This window comes from Antechinus flavipes, chromosome 3 (assembly GCF_016432865.1).
Source record: "Antechinus flavipes isolate AdamAnt ecotype Samford, QLD, Australia chromosome 3, AdamAnt_v2, whole genome shotgun sequence".
Classification (NCBI taxonomy): domain Eukaryota; kingdom Metazoa; phylum Chordata; class Mammalia; order Dasyuromorphia; family Dasyuridae; genus Antechinus; species Antechinus flavipes.
Window position 1 is genome coordinate 507,254,882 of NC_067400.1, and position 11,302 is coordinate 507,266,183.

The following is an 11,302-nucleotide window of genomic DNA, read 5'->3' on the forward strand; positions in this document are numbered from 1 at the left end:
TCAAGACAATAGTTGTGTGACCCTGGTTAAGTCACTTAACCCTATTCACCCTAGTTTCTTCTTGATAAATGGTTAAAAGACATGAACAGACAATTTATAGATGAAAAAATTAAAACCACTTCGTCATATGAAAAAATGCTCTAAATTACTATTGGTCAGAGAAATACAAATGAAGACAACTCTGAGGTACCACTACTCACCTCTCAGATGTTGGGAGAGATGTGGGAAAACTGGGACACTAAAACATTGTTGGTGGAGCTGTGAACTGATCCAACCATTCTGGAGAGCAATTTGGTACTATGTCCAAAAAGTTATCAAACTGTGTACCCTTTGATCCAGCAGTGTCTCTACTGGGCTTATACCCCAAAGAGATCTTAAAGAAGGGAAAGGGACCTGTATGTGCCAAAATGTTTGTGGCAGCCCTGTTTGTAGTGGCTAGAAGCTGGAAAATGAGTGGATGCCCATCAATGGTGAATGGCTGGGTAAATTGTGGTATATGAATGTTATGGAATATTATTGTTCTGTAAGAAATGACCAGCAGGATGAATACAGAGAGGACTGGCGAGACTGACATGAACTGATGCTGAGTGAAATGAGCAGAACCAGGAGATCATTGTACACAGCAACAACAAGGTTATTTGGAGATCAGTTCTGATGCACGTGGCTCTCTTCAACAATGAGTTGATTCAGACCAGTTCCAATGATCTTGTGATGAAGAGAGCCATCTACACCCAGAGAGAGGACTGTGGGAACTAAGGTGAATCACAACATAGCATTTTCACTCTTTTTGTTGTTGTTTGCTTGCATTTTGTTTTCTTTCTCATTTTTGATCTGATTTTTCTTGTGCAGCATGATATTTGTGGAAATATGTACAAAAGAACTGCACATGTTTAACATATATTGGATTTCTTGCTGTCTAGGGGAGCGGTAGGGAGAAGGGAGGGAAAAAATTTGGAACACAAGGTTTTGCAAGGGTGCAATTTAAAAATTTAAATTGCAATTTGCAATTTTAAAATTATTCATGCATATATTTTGAAAATATAGGAGCCAGTCTATATTCTAAAACATAGGGCATCTTGTCCAACCTTAAGGTGCATAGCTGGGATACAGAAAACTCCACTCTGCCAACTCCCATTAAATTTTAAAAACTATGCAGCACAATTCACTGAAATTACCTCTTATTCCAACGTCCCTCCATAATGAGAGTAAAAGATACTTTATAAGTTCCTTTTCTTAAGACTAGTCCACTTCAACTCATTCAATGTAATATTTATGGAAGTATATTACAAAGTAGAACTCTGTTTAAGCCATCTTTGTTAGCCTTTTCAGCTTCCTTATGACAAACTGAGGGCAGCTAGGTGGGGTAGTGGATAGAGTTCCAAATCTAGAATCAGGATTCCTTCCAAATCCAGCCTCAAGACAATAGCTATGTGGCCCTATCACTTATCCCTATTTGCCCTAATTTCTTCATATGTAAAATGACCTGAAGAAGCAAAGGCAAACCACTCCACTATTTTTGCCAAGAAAACCCCAAACAAGGTCACAAAGAGTCAGACACAACAGAAAACTAAACAAAAATGACAAACTGAAGAATTCTGTGCTTTTCTAATGAAGTACTCAAGTTAGAATCTCCCAACTCCCACAAGCAAGGACAGTTTCAAGAGTGTAGATAGATCTGGGGCAGCTAGTTGGTGCAATGGACAAAGCACCAGCCCTGAAGTCAGGAGGACCTGAGTTCAAATTTGGATCAGACATTTAACACTTCTGGCTGTGTGACTCTAGGCAAGTCACTTAACTCCAAATGTCTCAGCAAAAAAAAAGCGTAGACCTGTTTTCTGTTCTCCCTCTAGGTGAAAAGCTGGTTTCGCTTATTTGCTATTAACATCTAAAATGAGCAGCTCAGCCTTTGCAGATGTGATGGGGGCTCTCTGCCCACAATGACAGAATCCTTCCCCAACACCATACTAGTGTTGTTATAAACCCCCCCTAGTAAGGCACTGGCCCTCGAAACCAAGCCGGAGAAAACCATACCTTCTGCGTGGAGACCACCTGCCAATCCCAATGACCGCTCTAGCCGATGAAAGACAAGGGAAGGAGGCTGAATGTTGCAAGGTTGCTGTCTTACTGAGTGTTGGCCTCCTTCCAGCTGCTCCTGGCCTTCATTGGGAGTTCTTTTATTATTCAAGTCCTGGAAAAATGGGTACTGGGGCACAAACCATAACATGTTCAGATCTATCCTGTGTAGCCAAGCCGCTGGCTCTTGGGGAGGTTTCTTGAATAATCTTTGACAAATCAACTATCACCAGCCTGGCAAGAAACTATCCTCAAGAGATGTGGGAAAACTGGGACACTGATACATTGTTGGTGGAATTGTGAACACATCCAGCCATTCTGGAGAGCAATTTGGTTGCTCAAAAAGTTATCAAACTGCATACACTTTGATCCAGCAGTGTTACTACTGGGCTTATACCCCAAAGAGATACTAAAGAAGGGAAAGGGACCTGTATGTGCCAAAATGTTTGTGGCAGCCCTGTTTGTAGTGGCTAGAAACTGGAAAATGAATGGATGCCCATCAATTGGAGAATGGTTGAGTAAATTGTGGTATATGAATGTTATGGAATATTATTGTTCTGTAAGGAATGACCAGCAGGATGAATATAGAGAGGACTGGCGAGACTTACATGAACTGATGCTAAGTGAAATGAGCAGAACCAGGAGATCATTATATACGGCAACAACGATACTGTTTGAGGATGTATTCTGATGGAAGTGGATCTCTTCGATAAAGAGAGCCTTAATTGATCAAAGATGACAGAAGACCCAGAGAAAGAACACTGGGAAATGAATATAAACTGCTTGCATTTCTGTTTTTCTTCCCAGATTATTTATACCTTCTGAATTCAATTCTCCCTGTGCAACAAGAGAACTGTTTGGTTCTGCACACATATATTGTATCTAGGATATACTGCGACATATGTAACATATATAGGACTGCTTGCCATCTGGGGGAGGGGGTGAAGGGAGGGAGGGGAAAAATCTGAACAGAAGTGAATGCAAGGGATAATGCTGTAAAAAATTGCCCTGGCATGCGTTCTATCAATAAAAAGTTATTTAAAAAAAAAAAAAAGAAAGAAAGAAACTATCCTCAAAGAGGGCCAATAGAGTAAAGCTGTCCCTAGATGAGGCAGAAGAAATAACCACCAACATTGTCTCATTTGAAGGATGTCAGGGAAGTCTCTATTCTCTTTCAAATGACCTGCCAATGATTATCGTTTTTTTGTTGGAGATTCTTACCTTTAGGTGCAAGACAAAACTCTTAAAACATAAGTAGACCCAGAGTGGTAACACCTTAATCTGTTAGGGCTAAATCATTCTGAAATGTTAATGATCTCTCTGTTTCTTGTTCAATGGCAAGCTAGATAGCTCAAGATTTGAGGGGAAAATGGTAAGAGTTCAAAGCCTCTCCCGGCAGGGTGGGATTCATTCCCTGGGACTACAAGGTAGAGGCTGGGAGGAGAGGGAAGCTCATCGTTGGAGGTAGTGCAAGGAGAGGTAGAAAGGCCCCAAGACAAACCCCTTTCTTCAAAGAGGTGACTTAGTGGTAGAACGATGTAATCGGCTGAACCTCAAGTCACAAAGAGTTAAGTTCACATCCTAATTCAGACCTACCTCTGTGGTCCTCCATTGGGTCACTCACAGCATCTTTCTATTCCAGTTTTCTATTTACAAAAATTCGGGGTAATATCCCATAACTCACAAGATCCTGAGGATGAAATGAGATAAAGTGCTTTTGCTCACTTTAAAATGCTATGTAAGTATTAGCTAATATTTTAGCTGTTATAATAGGAAGAACTGTGAACTCTCGAGTGTCTGAGGCAATTCCTGAAGGGAGATGGGACACTAAGAATTCTTCCAGTCCAAAAGAACAATTAAGTTCCATTACATTTACTACCAGATCCTCTCAGGAAGCACTTCAAGGTATATCACCTCTTACAGAAGAGAAATTTATATCTTTGCAGTATGGGGGACAAAGGAGAATCAGAGGAGAAAGGCATTAGTCCCAGGCCCCCAAGGCCAGCGGCCACTCTCCATCTCAGGATACTCCATTCCCTGTACTGGGGGAAGATGTCTAGGACAGGCAGGAGTGAACAGAGGAAAAAAAAATTCACATCCATTAACATTACTCTAGGAATAAAGTCAAATGCCACAGACCTCACACATGGACATCTGAAAGGGTACAAGGGTTAGCACATAGCAGGGTTAAGGTCACCACTACTTCAGAGGTGCTACCAGAGCAGCACAACAAAGGCCCCCCTCTCTCCAGACGGAAAGAACATTGCATTTCCTGTATTGTTCTTTTAAGTTAAAAGGAATGTATTCCCATGATACTCATCAAGCTGGCCTGATGTGACAGATCAGCTTGGAATAGTAAATGAAAAAGTGGGAGATCACATTCTGGAGTTCTTTTGACATGTTGGAAGACTTAGTTTAGAATCTCTGGAGTTTTTCTGTCTGCTTTCCTTCCTCCCCTCCCTGTTCCAATCATAATGATCAACTGGAAAGTACCTTGGGAGGAAAATCTGGGTTCTAGTCGTGACCATGTCACGGACAAGCTGTAAGAACTTAAGCAAATCAGTCTCCATGCTTCAGTGGTTGTGTTTGTTTCCTCGGAGAGGCTAATACTTAGCAGGATGATTGTGGGGGTCCAGAGTATTTCACAATCATAAAATGCTATGCAAACTGAAGTTATTTTCTTTTGAATCTCCTAAATTGACTCCCACAAGCCCTCCCTCATAACCTATTCCTGTTTTTCATTTTGTTTTATCTTCTTAATAGAAAGTTAGCACTCACTGTTCACTTGCAAAAATGTAAGGCCCTTTACCCCTTTGTCCTCAGTGCAGTTAGTTGCTCCAACATAGACATGGGGAATTAGCCTTTCTTCCTGATTTTCTGAAAAATACGAGTTTTAGATAATATCAGGTTTGGGTTTCTGGTAGGAGAGACCAGAAAAAGCTTTACCAGAAATGATCATTAACCCTGTCTAGATAGCTCTTTGCCCAATCCCAGTGAAAAGATGCAGCTTTCAGGTAATGGACAAATTTTCCAGGGTGAACAGAAAAACTGGAAGAATCTAAAATATTACTACCAAAGAGGAAAAATTAAATATTCGAGTACCTGGCCCTGCTCCTATGATTCCTAATATTCTACCTACTATTTCTAAACTCCCAAATTTTCACTAGTGTGAAGTGCCCATAGGCCAAATTAAACCAGCTAGGGTTACTGCAACTCTCAGGAATCACATTGAGAGTGGTTGCCTCTAAATATAAGAAGGAAAACAGTCTCCCCAGCTGGACTTGACAGACTTCCCTAATTGTCTTGTTTGATTCAAGGAAGCTGGTTTTCTTGACAAGATTTGGCCCTTCGAAGTTTCAAATGCCAGGCATCTACCAGTGTATGGTTAAGCTCCTTAGAACAGCCATGTACAGTGCGGGATGCTGAACAAAATGTCCATGACAGCACTGCCCCAAGCATGGGTGTCTATCCAATTTCCTATAAATAGGACTTTCGGTGACAACCGGTCATATTCCATCCCTACTGTGATAACCGAATTAGAACCTCAGACAGGCCGGTAAGAAAAATCAACTCCTGGATCACAGGTATAGGCCAAATGTTTTGAACCTCTCTCGGTAAAGAAAATGGATTGTAGATATACAAAAAGTAACAAACAGAAGCATCAGAATTACAAAAAAAAATTTTTAAATCTTGAAAACTTAAAAGTGTGAAGAGGTCAGGGCAGAGGGATGAAGGGAACAGAAGCAAAATAAGACCTTCTCCCTTGATTCCCTCCTTGGATACTGAAAGATGCAGGCTCCCAGTCTGGTCATTATCTTTGCCCAGGACAGATTGTCCTAGCTTAGAGAGAAAAGAGGAAGAGGGGGAGCAGGGATTCAGTGACCCAGTGAGTTTTGTAACCACTATTTATTGATGTTTCACTTGACTTCGGTCTCCAACTCCAGCTCAGCATGGAGACTGAATGTCCCTCACAGCTGCTCCTTCCTACAATAACAAGACTGACATCACCCGTTGTCAGGGAAATGGTGTTTTGATTAAAATCATGTGACAGCTACTTCATGATTCAATAAACAAATCTCCATTAACCCTTGCCTAGTAACACATCATCCATCAGGAAGCAATCAACCACAGCTCCATCCAAGGGAAGGCGCATACTCACCTGAGGTGGTTTGTGGGCTTTCACAGCTCAGCTTGGGGACAAAGTAGAGAACAGCTGACAGCAGGAAGTCAGCCCGTAGGCAGGGTGAAGTGGAGAGAAAAGTGGGCCTGGAATCAGTACTTGTCTGGTTTGAACACGGCCTCACCATGTGGGAGCCTACGCAAGTCATTTCAATCTCTCTGAAGCTGCTTTCTCAACAGCGTGAAGGGGCTAATAGCACCAACCTCACAAAGCAGCGATAATGCATAAAATGCTTCATCAGGTACATTAAAATTAGGTTTAGAAGAAAGGAACTAACCACTTAGCTGCCTGACCAGATCTGGCAGATTCCTCCAACTCTCCTCCAGCAGTCACTATGGTGATTTAAAACTTAACATTCACCTTTAAGGGTTGAAATTAAAAAAACAAAACTTTTAAAAACCGTTCAACCAGCCCATGAGAGAAACCTTGAAATAGCCTGAGACTTTTGGGTTAGCAAAATACTTACAAGACATGCTCTCATTTTACCCTCAAAATCACAGCATGAGGAGCTACTATCCCCATTTTACAGATAAGGAAACCTGAACTTTGGGAGACTGACTTTCCCAGGGATACATAGTGACAAAGTATCTGAGGAAGATTTTAACTTGGGTCTTCCCAGTTCCAGATCCTGTACTGATCACTGCACCAGCTGGCTGCCTGACATGCAGAGCTTTTCTGGCATAATGACAATGCCCAGTTTTTATTTTTGCATCACACCCCAGTTATACTTTCCTTATGTGAAACAAATGTAGGGAAAATCCCAGCATCATGTACCATGAAATTTTACAGGTTTGAATGGATAATCCCCTTTTCATTTTGGTTATAAGACTCCCCCAGAAATGAAAATACAGGAAGACAGATTCAAGAATTAGAATTTCAAGAACAGGAATACATTATTTCTCCAGGGAATACTACTATCACTGAAGTGATCTCAGCTCTCACAATCCTATCTTCATTTCAGGTTTATAAAGACTTTTATTTAAAGTTGTGAGGGGATACTGAAATTTGTAGTTGTCATGTTTCTGATTAACCAGTGAAGTTAACTCAACTTTAACTACTATTGAAGACTCATCTACTTTACATCTTCCCCCAATAAAGCTCTACAAGATACAATACTAAGGAGGAGTCCAAAATGCATACTCATTTACAACAGGAAACTAAGCAGCCTGGACATCTCACCCCAGTGAGATGTAAATGACCCCCATCCTATAACATATTCCCATATCAAAGTTACATCAGATCTCAATCCAGATCTCTGAACACCGATCTGTACTGATGATCATTCAAATACAGATTAAGATATGCCTACCATTGACAACCTGTTTCCTTAGCTGTTCTCAGACTGTTTTAACTCTCAGGCTGCAGGGTTCTGAGCCAGACAATTGGCAGTCTTAAGTTCCATGGAATACATCTCCAGAAAACAAACTGTACAGCATCTCATGTTGGAGAGTTCCAAGATAAACGGCCACAATATTAGGGCGTTGAACTAAGGAACACCAGGTTTCATGACCTCACCTTTGGTTCAAATGCAAGAGAAGGAAAAGCCAAGGGGATTTCTAAGACAAACATTTTTTTCCCCCTGACATTTCCTCCAAGCAAACACTTCACTGCCACAAGGGGAAAAAAAAAAATCTCCTTGTCAAGAATTCTTGCCCTTCATGAAGTGTTCAATGTTATGATAAATTACTCCAAATAAACCAAACCCAAGTTGGTCAGCTTCACTTCCTCCCTAGTTTCTAAACTTTTCATGTAAACTGAATTTTTAAAAAACTTTATTTTTCAGAAGTCTGAGCACATCATCACTGAAAGAAACTTTTTCCAAATGTGTTAAATGTCAATTCTAAATGATTCTGTAATTTGCAGCCCTGGGGCTGAGGTCAGCCCCAGCTCTATTTGCCCTGCCTATAACTTTGACATGTGTCTGTTTCCTAAAGGTACTTCTCTGCGCAATGAACAACAGTGTCCAATGAGGCATGCAGAACATTTGGAATATCAAACAGTGAGCTCAGCAAATGCTTTTGTTTGAGTGGAAATTACTACCTAGGAAAAATTTCAGCAAATATTAACTTTCTAAAATACCAAGAGTTGGAACACAAAATTCTCCACAGCAACTTCTCACCAAACTACTCTGCTTTACCAAAATCTTGTGCTTGAGCTTTTTGGATTAATCTGTATATGGCTTCAACAGGGAGCTTTTCCAACACATTTTGAAAAACAGGAGTTTCAAGGATCCGGAATAAAATCCTCTGGTCTTTGCTGTTCTAACACTGCCCAAGAGTTAGAGATTGTGCTCAATGCTTTCTACTACAATCTTATTTAATGCTCAAAATTCCATATTCTTAAGTGTCAATTTTACAACTGAAAGAAAAGTCTAACTCAGAGGCTAAGTAATTTGTTTAAGATCAAGTCACAAACCTAGGACTTCTAATTTGTAGTCAATTTTTATTGGACCATACTACTTCTCCTTAAAGGAGGCCTCCTCATACTCACTGGGCTACCATCAAGTTTGCACTTTGGGCTTCTGTTGCACTTATCTTCCTTATACTCTATCTGACCTGTGGGTACCAAGTGACTCCTGTCAGCCCCAAATGCCTCCAGTTTCTTAGGCAAACTTAGCCTCCCAAGTTTCTATACCACTTCTATCCCTGGCCTAATGCCTAATCCTTACCATAAGCATCTGTGCTTCCAAGACTGCAATCACAATACATAGCAGGCACAATAGCTTCAATATGATGCTGAATGATGTTATGTCTTAAGATCTTATGGAAGGTCTAGATAGACAAAGAAAACTAAGTTTCTTTTCTCAGGATTGTCAGCCATCAATCTGAGTGGTCCTAAATACTACCCACTGGGTTACACACAAGTTATGATAACCTACAGAGCCTCCTAATTAGAGACCTAACCTTTAAAGGGACTACAGCCACCTCATTATTAGGTATACAACCTGAGTCTCCCCACTTTTTTCTACTTTACACTTAGCTTAATTCCTTGCAATTTCAAGATGAGGATGTCTATCCCTCCCCAATAATATGACAGTTCTAGAAATTAGCAGGATTGAGGAGAGATTGCTAGCTTAGAAGGAATATAAATATTTCAGGTAGAAACAGGGCAAAGGATGTGATTTTAAAAGGGGCAATTAGTAAGATAAAAAATGGGAAAAATCAAAATATCTACATGCCTTGTAATATAAAGGACAGCTAAGAATTAATAAAATATAATGTGGGGATGACAGAAGTTTAAAAAAAGATTTAATAAAGATGATTCAAACATACTAAAGAAAAAAAAGAAAAATGAAAAGTCACTGAGTAACATATTCTACTAATTTATCTAAGCAACTTTGGATAAGCATTACTCTTCCATTAATAAAGAATGCTTCTATACAACCCTGCAAATCACAGACCTCTCTTTTAGAATATTAGTATGTCACAAGCAACATGCTTATTTCACACAGAAGTAAAAGAAGTATAGCTAAAGGGAACAATGACATAAGTGCTCAATAATTGCGTCAGGAATAATGTCTGAGATCAGAAAGTGGTTCTTAGGAATTTTCTAAAATTTTTTTCTCATACTCCTTGCATGATCAAGATGTCCACAGCTTCACCTTGAAGATCCTATCACATAATTAACATCAGATGACTTTTTTAGGGGTGACTATCATTAATTATTTCAACACAGCTTTACCAGAAACAATTAATTTGCTTATTCTATACATTAAGAGGCCAGTCTGATCATTATTATCTGCTTGGCAATAGAGTAGAAATAAGAAAATGCTGCTTTAATAATTCTGAACTGAGCTAAACTCAACCTTTTAAGGGAAAAAACATCCATGTGAGTTCCATTACAAATGAGGCATTTACACTTAGGAAAGAGTCTAGTTGGCAGAAAAAGCTAAGTTTCTACTCTGGCTCTTTATATAAAAATACAATTAATTTTTCAGGAGCACAAATTTCTGAGTAATCCATTATTTGTCTGTTTGGTTTAGAAAATTCAACAAAAAACTAAGCTTTGGTTTAAGTAAACAGAGGCTACTACTAGGCACAATATTACACATATCCATTTCTTCTTATCTTAAAAGATCAAGTAGTTGGACCAAAATAATCTGCAAAGATAATATGCAGAGGCAAAAAAAAAAAAAAAAAAAAGATAACATGCCAAGAAATTGGTGTATACATAAAAAGGATCATATTCTATATTATATAACAGCTAACTCTCATGCCTCCTTATGGTACTATGACCCTGTATTTTTAAAGGCTAGGTCAGCAGATCACAAATTATATATAGTAGGTCCTACACCAAATTCAGTTAACAAAATTCAAGCCCATCAAAAGATTTAAGACTGGATGAATTCTGAAAGACTCTTCACTAGAAAACTGGCCACCAAATGATTAAGTTCTGAAATAAGTACACAAAGATGAGATCTATTTCATCCCATACATGTGCAAAGCACCAATGGGATGTTACATTTTACTATTTTACAAATAAGAAAACTGAGCTTAAAGAGAAAATGCTCAAATCACAGGCTAAGTAATGTGGCTGAAAAGTTAGAAAGATTAGTCTGTTAGTGCACAGTCCTGTCCAGCCAGTAAAAAGACTTCTTCACAAAAAGCACCTTAAAGAAAAAGGGCTGAATGTGAGGGCACTGATGAAACACACTTTAAAAGCAGCTAGAACAGCCTAAGCATAAAGAGGATGATGCACAGGGCTTTCTGGGAGGCCGGAAGAGGGGGGAAACAGAATCACTTTTAATAGAAACAGAAATGATGTATTCAAATATTAATTTTCTTTCAAATGTTTCAGATTTTGGCCTAAAAAATAGCAATCTCTGGAATATGATGGTTATATTTACAATGACTTCTACACATAAAATTATGTAATTATGTCAGACTCAAATTGCCATTAGTTAAGAGTCTATAAGCAAAATAGAAATATGAAAGAATTTTTTAAATTAAATTAAAAAAATTATAGACTTCTTAAAAGGCACTTTGATAATCAAATACAAATGTTATTTAAATGTTCACATAAAATTTTTTTCAATGGAGTTACGACAAA